The sequence below is a fragment of the Pristiophorus japonicus genome, chromosome 3, assembly GCF_044704955.1.
Source record: "Pristiophorus japonicus isolate sPriJap1 chromosome 3, sPriJap1.hap1, whole genome shotgun sequence".
Classification (NCBI taxonomy): domain Eukaryota; kingdom Metazoa; phylum Chordata; class Chondrichthyes; family Pristiophoridae; genus Pristiophorus; species Pristiophorus japonicus.
Genome location: NC_091979.1, coordinates 260,006,889 through 260,020,768, shown reverse-complemented (window position 1 = coordinate 260,020,768; position 13,880 = coordinate 260,006,889). Strand labels below are relative to the sequence as shown.

General features: G+C 46.6%; 1 protein-coding gene across 2 annotated transcripts in view; it reads left to right on the top strand.

The window, feature by feature from the left end:
• atrnl1b (attractin-like 1b) overlaps positions 1 to 13,880 on the top strand; it is a 1,062,984-nt gene that overhangs the window by 561,708 nt on the left and 487,396 nt on the right. The gene's annotated exons all lie outside the window — the stretch shown is intronic.

Below are 13,880 nucleotides of genomic sequence, written 5' to 3'. Positions count from 1 at the left end.
GCACACCCTGGGCAAGCAGGTATAAAAGGCAATCGACCATGCTGCTTCCTCACTCTGGAGTTATATTAAAGAGACCAAGGTCACAACAGTTTGAGCTTACAGTATGCAGTCTTGTGGAGTTATTCTGAACATAACAATTGGCGACGAGTAACAGATTACGAACTTTCACGCGGTTATGGCTGCCATTGGTATTCTTGAGAGATTTGTTGAGGGTGATGATCGGGAAGCCTTCGTTGAACGTCTTGACCAGTATTTCGTAGCCAACGAGCTGGATACGGAAGATACCGCGGTCAAGCGCAGGGTGATTCGCCTCACCATTTCTGGGTCCACGATATATGGCCTCATCAAAAATCTGCTAGCACCGACAAAACCAATGGACAAGACATATGCAGAGTTGTGCACGCTGGTTCGGGAACACCTCAAGCCGAAGGAGAGCATCTTAATGGCCAGGTATCGCTTTTACACACACCATCGTTCCAAGGGTGAAAATGTGGCGAGCTATGTCGCCGACCTAAGACGCCTTGCGGGATCGTGCGAATTTGCTGGATTTTTGGGGGGAAATATTGCGGGACTTTTTCATGCTTGGAATCGGCCACGGGGTCATTCTTCGCAAACTGCTGTCTGCCGAATCCCCAGATCTGAGCAAGGCCATCACGATAGCCCAGGCTTTCATGTCCACAAACGATAACACGAAACAGATATCTTTGCTGCAACGAAGCTCACCGGCAAGCACTGTGCATAATATAATGCCTTCAGCAGGCAGAACTGTACATGGCAGGGCCTACACGCCTGCAGAGGCCAGACCTAGGATGACTCAGTCCGCTGTGGGGTGTGAATGCGACCATGTTGGCGCTGCGGGAGTAATCATAGAGCCCATCAATGTCGATTCAAGCACTACGTGTGCGAGGGCTGTGGAACAATCGGGCATCTCCAGCGAATGTGCAAACGCACTGCGACTCACTACGTGGCAGAGTCGGCAGAAGATGACCGATCCAGTGCGGATCACGCTGAACGAGTAAGAGAGGCAACTCAACCCGAGGCTGAAGAGGAACTGTATGGGGTACACACCTTCACCACCAAAAGCCCTCCGATAATGTTGAAAGTCAAATTAAACGGCATTCCAGTTTCCATGGAATTGGACACGGGGGCGAGTCAGTCAATTATGAGCCAGAAGGCTTTTGAGAAACTGTGGGGCAACAAGGCACAAAGACCAAAACTAAGCCCGATTCACACAAAGCTGTGCACTTACACCAAAGAGCTCATACCAGTCATTGGCAGTGCAGCAGTGAAGGTATCGTACGATGGAACTGTGCATGATTTATCACTGGATTGTACCAGGCGATGGCCCAACGCTGTTCGGCAGAAGCTGGCTAGGAAAGATCCGATGGAACTGGGACGACATCAAAGCACTGTCTTCGGTGGATGACGCCTCGTGCGCCCAAGTGCGAAACAAATTCCCGTCATTATTTGAGCCAGGCATCGGCAACTTCACAGGCGCCAAAGTGCAGATCCATTTAGTCCCTGATGCATGGCCCATTCATCACAAGGCCCAAGCGGTTCCATACATGATGCGAGAGAAAGTAGAGATCGAGCTGGACAGACTTCAATGAGAGGGAATCATATCGCCAGTCGAGTTCAGTGAGGGGTCCAGTCCCATTGTTCTGGTGTTGAAAAATGGTGGGACAGTTAGAATCTGCGGGGACTACAAGGTAACGATCAACCGAGTCTCATTACAGGACCAGTACCCACTACCCAAAGCGGATGACCTGTTCACAACGCTAGCAGGGGGGATGTCGCTCACCAAACTGGATCTAACCTCTGCTTACATGACAGGAGCTGGCTGAACCTTCGAAAAAATAGACATGCGTCAACACGCACAAAGGACTGTTCATATACCACAGATGCCCTTTTGGGATTCGCTCGGTGGCCATCTTCCAGAGGAACATGGAGAGTCTGCTGAAATCGGTTCCGCGCACCGTGGTGTTTCAAGACGAGATCCTGATCACTGGTCGCAACACCACCAAACACTTGCACAACCTGGAAGAGGTTCTCAAGCGATTGGACAGAGTGGGACTGAGGCTGAAATGCTCCAGTGTGTTTTCCTGGCGCCAGAGGTTGAATTTTTGGGGAGAAAGATTGTGGCGGATGGCATCAAACCCACGGACTCCCAAGACAGAGGCCATCAAGAATGCACCCAGACCACAGAATGTGACGGAGCTGCGTTCGTTCCTGGGACTCCAACTATTTTGGTAACTTTCTACTGGGGTTGAGCACTTTGCTGGAACCTTTGCATTTATTGCTACGCAAGGGTGACGACTGGGATTGGGGTAAATCTCAAGAAACAGCCTTTAATAAGGTCAAAAACTTGCTATGTTCGAACAAGTTACTTGTATTGTATGACCCGTGTAAACATTTAGTACTAGCTTGTGATGCATCTTCGTACGGGGTCGGTTGTGTGTTACAGCAAGCAAATGTGTCGGGCAAACTGCAACCGGTTGCACATGCGTCCAGAAGTTTAATCAAGGCTGAAAGAGCCTACAGGATGGTTGAGAAAGAAGCATTAGCATGCATATACGGGGTTAAGAAAATGCACCAATACCTATTTGGACTCCGGTTTGAGCTCAAAACCAACCACAAACCGTTCATTTTGCTGTTCTCAGAAAGCAAAGGTATTAACACCAATGCTTCGTCCCGCATCCAAAGATGGGCACTAACATCTGCGTATGATTATGTAATCCACCACAGACCAGGCGGGTGGAAATGGCGCCACCCGCAGACTTGCTTCTTGTAATGGATATTTTTGAGAGCGAGGGGTCACCCGTCACGGCTCGCCAGATCAGGACCTGGACTAGCCAGTGCTATCACCAGTAAAAAGCTGCATCCTTAATGGGAACTGGTCGACTGTTCCCGGGGAAATGCAAGCTGAAATTAACCCGTTTTACCGACTCAAGGTTGAAATGTCCATCCATTCGGATTGTCTCCTATGGGGGAATCGCGTGGTTTTGCCAAAAAAAGGCAGGGAAACGTTTCTCCGCGACCTACAAGGTACCCACCCAGGCATAGTCATGTTGAAGGCCATCGCCAGGTCGCACGTTTGGTGGCCCGGCATTGACTCAGAATTGGAGTCCTGCGTACACCAATGTAACACTTTCTCACAGTTGAGCAACGCACCAAGGGAAGCCCCACTGAGTCTATGGTCATGGCCCTCCAAACTGTGATCCAGGGTCCACGTAGATTTCGCTGGCCCCTTTCTAGGAAAGATGTTCCTTGTAGCAGTGGACGCTTACTCTGAATGGATTGATTATATAATAATGTCATCATGTATGTCCACAGCCACCATTGAAAGCCTCCAGGCCAAGTTCGCCACCCATGGTTTGCCCGACGTCCTTGTTAGTGACAATGGACCATGTGTCACCAACTCGGAATTCAACGAGTTCATGACCTGCAATGGCATCAAGCATGCCCCGTTTAAGCCCGCATCCAATGGTGAAGCGGAACGGGCAGTCCAACTATCAAGCAGCACTTGAAACGTGTGACGGACGGTTCCCTGCAGACCCGGTTATTTCGGGTTCTGCTCAGCTACCGGACGCGACCGCACTCGCTTACTGGTGTTCCCCTGCAGAATTGTTAATGAAGAGAGCACTCAAAACCAGGCTCTCCTTAGTCCACCCGGATCTCAATGATCATGTAGAAACCCGGCGTCACTGGCATAACGTGTACCATGATCGTGCGGCTGTATCACGTGACGTTGAGGTTAATGACCCTGTGTTTGTTCTTAATTACGGTCATGGTCCCAAATGGGTTGCTGACACTGTTTTAGCCAAGGAGGGGAATAGAGTATTTGTCAAACTTTTGAATGGACAAATATGCAGAAACCATTTGGATCAGACCAAACTGTGATTCACTGACAACCAAGAACAGTTTGCCACCATGCCCGACAGTCCGATCAGACCAGCCGCGCTGCAGTGCAGCAATGATCCGACCAACTCACCCATGCCAGGACTTCAACTCAGGCGATCACCTCGGGAACGTAGAGCCCCGGATCGCCTCAACTTGTAAATAACTTGTATCTAAGACTTTGGGGGGGGGGGGGGTGGGGGGGAAGTGATGTCATGTATATAAACTTTACTAGTGTGTAAGACTTGCCACCAGGGGACGCACCTGTTCCAGACCCAAGGGTCACCTGCACACCCCGGGCAAGCAGGTATAAAAGGCAGCCTACCATGCTGCTTCCCCACTCTGGAGTTACATTAAAGAGACCAAAGTCACAACAGTTTGAGCTTACAGTATGCAGTCTTGTGGAGATATTCTGAACATAACATATCTCATTGCTGTTTTTGCGACCTTGCTGTGCATAAATTGACTGCTGTGTTTGACTACATGACAGCAGAGGCTACATTTCAAAAGTAATCCATTGGTTGTAAAGTGTTCTGGGGTGTCCTGAGGATGAGAAAGGCAGTAGTACTATGAGTACTTATTATCACGGAGTCCTCTGACTAGGATTGTGTGCCGAATGGCTTCAGACTGACTGGGGAGCAACCAAGTATAAGCCCACAGCAAAAGCTGCTGGTTACACAGCTGTCCATCAAAAGTACTATAAAAAAAAATCATGGCCATGTCCTGTTCATGGTCATGAGCACAGCTTCACCTCCGATATAGTTGTCAATTAAACATATTACTGTTTTTTTAAATTCCCATGATATCAATCACGCAGGATGTTTTAATTGAATGGCTAAATACCCTACTTATGAACAATGTTGCAGAAAGAATCCAATTAACACCTTTTAGTAACTGTATTAAACACAGTGAACCAAGTAATCAGGGCCAGAATTCTACTTTGCAAATGTATGCTTGGTATAGTTGCTTGCGAGACAGTCACAGAAAAATTGTAACAAGAAAGCCCGCTATTTGGTCCAACAGTCCGTATTGGTTGTTTATCCTCCACACGAGCTGCAGGTCTAATCCCATGCATCCCTCTGTTCACATATCCTATCATTCCCCTTTCAGTCAACCATCTATCTAACCTATTCTTAAACATTGACATGGATTCTGTATCAATCATTAACTCTGGGAAGGAAAACAGAAAATGCTGGAAATCTCAGCAGGTAAAGCAGCATCTGTGGTGAGAAACAGAGTTAATGTTTCAGGTCTGTGACCCTTCATCAGAACTTCGTCAGGGTTTGCTGTGAGCAATTCCATGGGAAATCTGCTGAATGTCTACAAATATTTCTCAATTACTTGTGGAAAAGAGAATCTCACATAGCTCATTTCAAATGTTATGGGGTCGAAATTCAATTTATGCAGCCACCTGTTACTGTGCGCGGGAGGCGGCTAACGAGTGGCAAAGGCCTTCCTTCGATGATAAGTGGCTTCCATGCTCCGGCTGAAATTGAGTCGATTCTTTGGCAGTGGCGCCAAGAGGCACGCTGCGCCGGCTAACACCACCCGTGTGGTGACGTCATCCAGCGTACAACGCCTCTATCATGATATTTGCTTTGAATGGCTGCCATACCAGCAAGTGACCGTACAGCCTGAAAAAAGTGGTGGTTTAGCTGCTGAAATTGGGCGGAATTGGCCAGAGAGCAAGGTAAGTTTTATTTCTTTCTTTATTTCTTCATTTTTTCATCAGTTTTAACAATGGGGAAGTGTGTGTGGGTTGGGGAAGTTTGAGGTTTTTTCTTTCTTCCCTTTTCCCGTTTTCCAGCTGGCATGGTGGCAGCCTCCCGATGCAAAATTCAGTCGGCCTCCTGAGCTCCCGCCCGAGGATGAGTGTGCAACACCACTTTTTAGTGCTGCTCTCTTATCTTTAGGTGCAAAAACTGAATTTAGCAGTTGGAGCCTGCACCTAATGCCTGGCAGTAAAATCAGCACTCGGGCGCCTCAAAAACGGCAGTATCGAATGTTGACCCCTTAGTGTTTTGGTGTTACCCAATAGTTTGCAAGTCAAGTTCGGACTCTTTCATTCATATCACAAAATGTCTTGTGTAGCACATACAAGCACGTTCTTTGCATATCTACCTGACCAGCTTTGGAAAATTAATATTGCATTTTAATGTAAATTTAATTGGAATATTTCCTTGAGAAGAGATGTTGATGTCTCAGAAATTAGGAAATATTGGTGTCCATTTAAACTGAAATTTTGAATGTTGTCCTGAAGAATGGTAAATGCGATATAATGGATATTCTTTTTCTAATTAGTGCTGAATCATATTTTTATGGCATGGGACTGAGAACATGCCTCATTTCTGAAGTCGAGGAAAAAGGACTTGCATTTATATCGTGTTTTTCACGAGCTCAGGATATCCCAAACAGCTTTGCAGCCATTGAAGTACTTTTGAAATGTCATCACTGATGTAATGCAGGAAATACAGCAACCCATTTGCAGATAGCAAGGTCACAAACAGCACTGAGATAATGGGGGTGAAATTGGACTCTAGCCCCCATTTTTGGGGCGCTGTGAGACCTCTTAAACTATGGAAATGGCACTTGCGACGTGCGCACACACTTCTAACGCTACCACTGCTATTTTGGAGCTTCATACTCCCGCCTGTGCCCTCTTTTAAGCTTGAACAGCTGAACACATGTCCAACGGTGTGAAGGAATCACTATTTTAAGGAATCATGAACTACTTGCAGATTAGCTGGTGGATTCTTTTGTCTGGCTGTTGCTGCAATTCTACACAGTTTGGATGCTTTTCCTACTTGTTTAACGTTTCAGTAGTGCACAGGGAATGGTCTGGCTGGTGCTGAAGTACATTTTTGGGGAGTTAAAGGCTTGTGCACAAACCAGTTGATTCCAGACATGGGTGACCGAGAATGGCTTCCTCTTGACATTGAGCAGAAGAACATAAGAACATAAGAATTAGGAACAGGAGTAGGCCATCGAGCCCCTCGAGCCTGCTCCGCCATTCAACAAGATCATGGCCAATCTGGCCATGAACTCAGCTCCACTTACCCGCCCGCTCCCCGTAACCCTTAATTCCCTTATTGGTTAAAAATCTATCTGTGATTTGAATACATTCAATGAGCTAGCCTCAACTGCTTCCTTGGGCAAAGAATTACACAGATTCACAACCCTCTGGGAGAAGAAATTCCTTCTCAACTCGGTTTTAAATTGGCTCCCCCATATTTTGAGGCTGTGCCCCCTAGTTCTAGTCTCCCCGACCAGTGGAAACAACCTCTCTGCCTCTATCTTGTCTATCCCTTTCATTATTTTAAATGTTTGTATAAGAATACCCCTCATCCTTCTGAACTCCAACGAGTAAAGACCCAGTCTACTCAATCTATCATCATAAGGTAACCCTCTCATCTCCAGAATCAGCCTAGTGAATCGTCTCTATACCCCCTCCAAAGCTAGTATATCCTTCCTTAAGTAAGGTGACCAAAACTGTACGCAGTACTCAAGGTGCGGCCTCACCAATATCCTATACAGTTGCAGCAGGACCTCCCTGCTTTTATACTCCATCCCTCTCGCAATGAAGGCCAACATTCCATTCGCCTTCCTGATTACCTGCAGCACCTGCAAACTAACTTTTTGGGATTCATGCACAAGGACCCCCAGGTCCCTCTGCACTGCAGCATATTGTAATTTCTCCCCATTCAAATAATATTCCCTTTTACTGTTTTTTTTCCCAAGGTGGATGACCTCACACTTTCCGACATTGTATTCCATCTGCCAAACCTTAGCCCATTCGCTTAACCTATCTAAATCTCTTTGCAGACTCTCTGTGTCCTCTACACAACCCGCTTTCCCACTAATCTTTGTGTCATCTGCAAATTTTGTTACACTACACTCTGTCCCCTCTTCCAGGTCATCTATGTATATTGTAAACAGTTGTAGTCCCAGCACCGATCCCTGTGGCACACCACTAACCACCGATTTCCAACCCGAAAAGGACCCATTTATCCCGACTCTCTGCTTTCTGTTAGCCAGCCAATTCTCTATCCATGCTAATACATTTCCTGTGACTCCGCGTACCTTTATCTTCTGCAGTAACCTTTTGTGTGGCACCTTATCAAATGCCTTTTGGAAATCTAAATACAGCACATCCATCGATACACCTCGATCCACCATGCTCGTTATATCCTCAAAGAATTCCAGTAAATTAGTTAAGCATGATTTCCCCTTCATGAATCCATGTTGCGTCTGCTTGATTGCACTATTCCTATCTAGATGTCCCGCTATTTCTTCCTTAATGATAGCTTAACGCATTTTCCCCACTACAGATGTTAAACTAACCGGCCTATAGTTAACTGCCTTTTGTCTGCCCCCTTTTTTAAACAGAGGAGTTACATTAGCTGCTTTCCAATCCGCTGGTACCACCCCAGAGTCCAGAGAATTTTGGTAGATTATAACGAATGCATCGGCTATAACTTCCGCCATCTCTTTTAATACCCTGGGATGCATTTCATCCGGACCAGGGGACTTGTCTACCTTGAGTCCCATTAGCCTGTCCAGCACTACCCCCCTAGTGATAATGATTATCTCAAGGTCCTCCCTTCCCACATTCCCGTAACCAGTCAAACGTAAGCTGCATTGACAGTCATTTTCCAACATTCCATTGACTCTGGATCAGTTCCTATCGAGTGGAGGGTAGCCAATGTAACCCCACTTTTTAAAAAAGGAGGGAGAGAGAAAGCAGGGAATTATAGACCGGTCAGCCTGACCTCAGTAGTGGGTAAAATGATGGAATCAATTATTAAGGATGTCATAGCAGCGCATTTGGAAAATGGTGACATGATAGGTCCAAGTCAGCATGGATTTGTGAAAGGGAGATCATGCTTGACAAATCTTCTGGAATTTTTTGAGGATGTTTCCAATAAAGTGGACAAAGGAGTACCAGTTGATGTGGTATATTTGGACTTTCAGAAGGCTTTCGACAAGGTCCCACACAGGAGATTAATGTGCAAAGTTAAAACACATGGGATTGGGGGTAGTGTGCTGACGTGGATTGAGAACTGGTTGTCAAACAGGAAGCAAAGAGTAGGAGTAAATGGGTACTTTTCGGAATGGCAGGCAGTGACTAGTGGGGTACCGCAGGGTTCTGTGCTGGGGCCCCAGCTGTTTACATTGTACATTAATGATTTAGACGAGGGGATTAAATGTAGTATCTCCAAATTTGCGGATGACACTAAGTTGGATGGCAGTGTGAGCTGTGAGGAGGATGCTATGAGGCTGCAGAGTGACTTGGATAGGTTAGGTGAGTGGGCAAATGCATGGCAGATGAAGTATAATGTGGATAAATGTGAGGTTATCCACTTTGGTGGTAAAAACAGAGAGACAGACTATTATCTGAATGGTGACAGATTAGGAAAAGGGAAGGTGCAACGAGACCTGGGTGTCATGGTACATCAGTCATTGAAGGTTGGCATGCAGGTACAGCAGGCGGTTAAGAAAGCAAATGGCATGTTGGCCTTCATAGCGAGGGGTTTTGAGTACAGGGGCAGGGAGGTGTTGCTACAGTTGTACAGGGCCTTGGTGAGGCCACACCTGGAGTATTGTGTACAGTTTTGGTCTCCTAACTTGAGGAAGGACATTCTTGCTATTGAGGGAGTGCAGCAAAGATTCACCAGACTGATTCCCGGGATGGTGGGACTGACCTATCAAGAAAGACTGGATCAACTGGGCTTATATTCACTGGAGTTCAGAAGAGTGAGAGGGGACCTCATAGAAACGTTTAAAATTCTGACGGGTTTGGACAGGTTGGATGCAGGAAGAATGTTCCCAATGTTGGGGAAGTCCAGAACCAGGGGTCACAGTCTAAGGATAAGGGGTAAGCCATTTAGGACCGAGATAAGGAGAAACTTCTTCACCCAGAGAGTGGTGAACCTGTGGAATTCTCTACCACAGAAAGTTGTTGAGGCCAATTCACTAAATATATTCAAAAGGGAGTTAGATGAAGTCCTTACTACTCGGGGGATCAAGGGGTATGGCGTGAAAGCAGGAAGGGGGTACTGAAGTTTCATGTTCAGCCATGAACTCATTGAATGGCGGTGCAGGCTAGAAGGGCTGAATGGCCTGCTCCTGCACCTATTTTCTATGTTTCTATGTTTCTATGTCCCTTCCTATCACCTTGTGGTTTACACTTACCCCAGTGCTACTCTGCTCTGTTGCCTCCTGCCTTTTGCATTCTTTCTTGGGGTCCTGTTCATCTGAGCTCTCACCCACTCTAACTAGCTCAGAGCCCTCTCCTGGGTTCCGAATACTCCTTGCCTTGAGGCACCGAGCTTTCCTGCTTGCCTTTTTATTACACTTTGACCCTTTAGAATTTTGCTGTACAGTGGCCCTTTTTGTTTTTTGCCTTGGGTTTCTCTGTCCTCCACTTTTACTCATCTCCTTTCTGTCTTTTGTTTTTGTCTCCATTTTGTTTCCCTCTGTCTCCCTGCATTGGATCCCATCTCCCTGCCATATTAGTTTAACTCCTCCCCAACAACACGAGCAAACACTCCCCCTAGGACATTGGTTCCGGTCCTGCCCAGGTGCAGACCATCCGGTTTGTACTGGTCCCACTTCCCCCAGAACCGGTTCCAATGCCCCAGGAATTTGAATCCCTCTCTGCTGCACCACTGCTCAAGCCACGTATTCATCTGAGCTATCCTGCGATTCCTACTCTGACTAGCTCGTGACACTGGTAGCAATCCCTAGATTACTACTTTTGAGGTCCTATGTTTTAATTTAGCTCCTAGCTCCTTAAATTCGTCTCGTAGGACCTCATCCCTTTTTTTACCTATATCGTTGGTACCAATGTGCACCACGACAACTGGCTGTTCACCCTCCCTTTTCAGAATGTCCTGCACCCGCTCCGAGACATCCTTGACCCTTGCACCAGGGAGGCAACATACCATCCTGGAGTCTTGGTTGCGGCCGCAGAAACGCCTATCTATTCCCCTCACAATTGAATCCCCTATCACTATCACTCTTCCATTCTTTTTCCTGCCCTCCTGTGTAGCAGAGCCAGCCACGGTGCCATGAACTTGGCTGCTGCTGCCCTCCCCTGATGAGTCATCCCCCTCAACAGTACTCAAAGCGATATATCTGTTTTGCAGGGGGATTACCGCAGGGGACCCCTGCACTACCTTCCTTGCACTGCTCTTCCTGCTGGTCTTCCATTCCCTATCTGGCTGTGGACCCTTCACCTGCGGTAAGACCAACTCGCTACACGTGCTACTCACGTCATTCTCAGCATCATGGATGCTCCAGAGTAAATCCACCCTCAGCTTCAATTCCGCAACACGGACCGTCAGGAGCTGGAGGCGGATACACTTCCCGCACACGAAGTCGTCGGACACCGGAAGTGTCCCTGAGTTCCCACATGGTACAGAAGGAGCACATCACGTGACCGAGCTCTCCTGCCATGACTTAACCGTCAGATACACTTAAATTGGCAACAACAATGCTAAAGTTTACTCACTGTTATAGAAGAGCATGATTGGGAGAATGAGCAGAGGCCACGCAGAACAAGACAAGCTTCTAGAAATGGGAGGAGAGGTGAAGGACTCTCAGCAGTGCCCCTTCCCATAATGGCCAGCACTGTCTCCTCCACGGTGGATAAAACATGCAGGTGTGCTCTCATCATCCCGTTATTTCCTGCTGCCTCCCAATTGTGCCATCACCTTTTCCTGCAAGAAAGAGAGAAATGTGCTGGTGGGTGTTGTGCAATATGGTTGAGTGATATGGTTGCCATGGTTGAATCGTTGCCAGTGTGTGTTAGCTGTGGGTTGTGGGAGCGAGGCTTGCAACAGTGCTAAGTGTGTGAGGGTGAGGTAAACCATATGAATGTTAGGTATGAGTCTTGATTGATGAGATTGTTATCGATGAGTAATGGGGGTGTCGTGAATTGAGCAGTATCTGAGGCTAGTGTTGCAGTTGGTAGGATCTGGCATTTGAAGATGCACTCCTGACTTTGACCGCCCTGTGAAATCATTGAACTTCTTTCTGCACTGCATCCAGGTCTTTGAGGCTACACTCCCGGGATTGACCTCCGGCACTATCTCTTCTCGCTGTCTTCTGAGCATGTGTTTGGAGGGCCTTCAGCCCCCCGAGGATACAGGACATTTCTCCCTCTTTCCACCTCTTCCACCCAGACCCCAAGTGTAGCACCTGAAAACATTGGTGCCCACTCTCTCCCATGGTCAGCCATTCTTCACTTTTTCCTCGGTCCATTCACTTGTAGAACGACTTCCAGCACCTTTTCCAGCCATAATACATTTCCCCTTTAAGAGGTGCAGGCTAGCCTAAAGTAGCGGTAAGCACTTACTGTATTGGGCCCTCTGCTGATGCGTGCAGCCAATGAGCAGTGCGGGGAATGCAGGCTGCACGCCGAAATCATGGAAATGACCAAGCAGCATGAAGTTGATGTCCTGCCTGCAATGCACTCACCGGGCCCGGGTTAATCGCGCCCGTTGATCCCTGTGCCCGTTTTGTCAGGATTATCTAATTTAACTCCCATTGTTTTTTTAGTGATGTTACTTGAGGCATAAATATTGGCCATGACCCTGGGGAGAAGACCCCTGCTCTTAATCGAATCGTGCCATGGGATCTTTTACGTCCACCCGAGAGGGCAGATGGGGCCTCTCACCCCTCTCATTCATGTCTCATTCGAAAGATAGCGGCCTCCGACCGCAAAGATTTCTACGAAAGTCCCTGGTGGTCCTGGAGGCTCGGAGACTTCTGCTCCTGGGCCTCTCTGCGTAGGCCTGTGTAAATGCCCAGGGACTTAAGTGGTTCGTATGCGTCGCTGGGATCACGTGGGCCGGCCCAACCTATCAAAATGCGGGTATTCCCATTCATACTTTTGGTGAGTTCTGTTTCTACGGAGCTGCCATAAGTTTGAATGGGAATACCCCAAAAACACACACACACACCACACACACACCACACACACACCACACACACACCACACACACACCACACACACACCACACACACACCACACACACACACACGCGCACACGTTAAATAAATTTAAAAAAAAAAGACAACTTCCATCTTTAAAATGAATTAAATATTTTGTACAAAAAATTTTTTTAATATATTTTAACAGGGCTAAAAATAAACTTAACTTAATCGTCAGGGTTTTTAATATATAAATGAGTGATGACATTTTATTTTTCCATTTTTTAAAAACACTTATACTGGTAAAAGCAGGCCTTAAAGCAGGCGCAAGAATTTGAAGGGCATTCGCTGGGCAGGAGTTAGGCAACTCCTCGCCTGCGGAGGCCCGTTTCCTTTGGATGCGGTGGATTTGTCAAGAAGCTTCTTGACAGAACGTTGGCATTACTGGCACAGACAGAATGGGCTGAATGGCCTCCTTCTATGTCATAATTTTTCTATGATTCTAAAAGCAATTAACCGCATTTACTGTGTTAAAGCTTTTTTGTGTAGTAGTATGCACTCCCATCATAATCTAACAGAGGAAATTACAATACATGTTTTGTGTCTGTCAACTGAAAAATTATGAATTACAGACTATTCAGATTGTTATTACAATTTGATTATATATCTCAATTATAAGACACTTTCTGTTGCATTTCTTCTAACACTATTTGGTGTCTATTACCTGTTATTGCTGCCATAAATTCCATTGATAATTATAGAAGTTTAGCAGCAGTATGTTGGCATTACCTCAGCCTATCAATATTGCTTGACTCTCCTCTGTCAGGAGCTGATTAATTATGAGGATAATTTTCATGTATATTACTGAAAGTGCCAAGCTTTTTGTATTTGAAGATAGTGCGACTGTTAACAATTAGCTTAGACGTGCAACAATGAAGTGTATGTACCACAGCATGCCTGATGAGAATTTTCTTAATCATTGTCAAGGTAAATTTAGCTGAGTTTAAAACGAGCTATCAGACTATCAGAACTCTTGTTATCAAGTA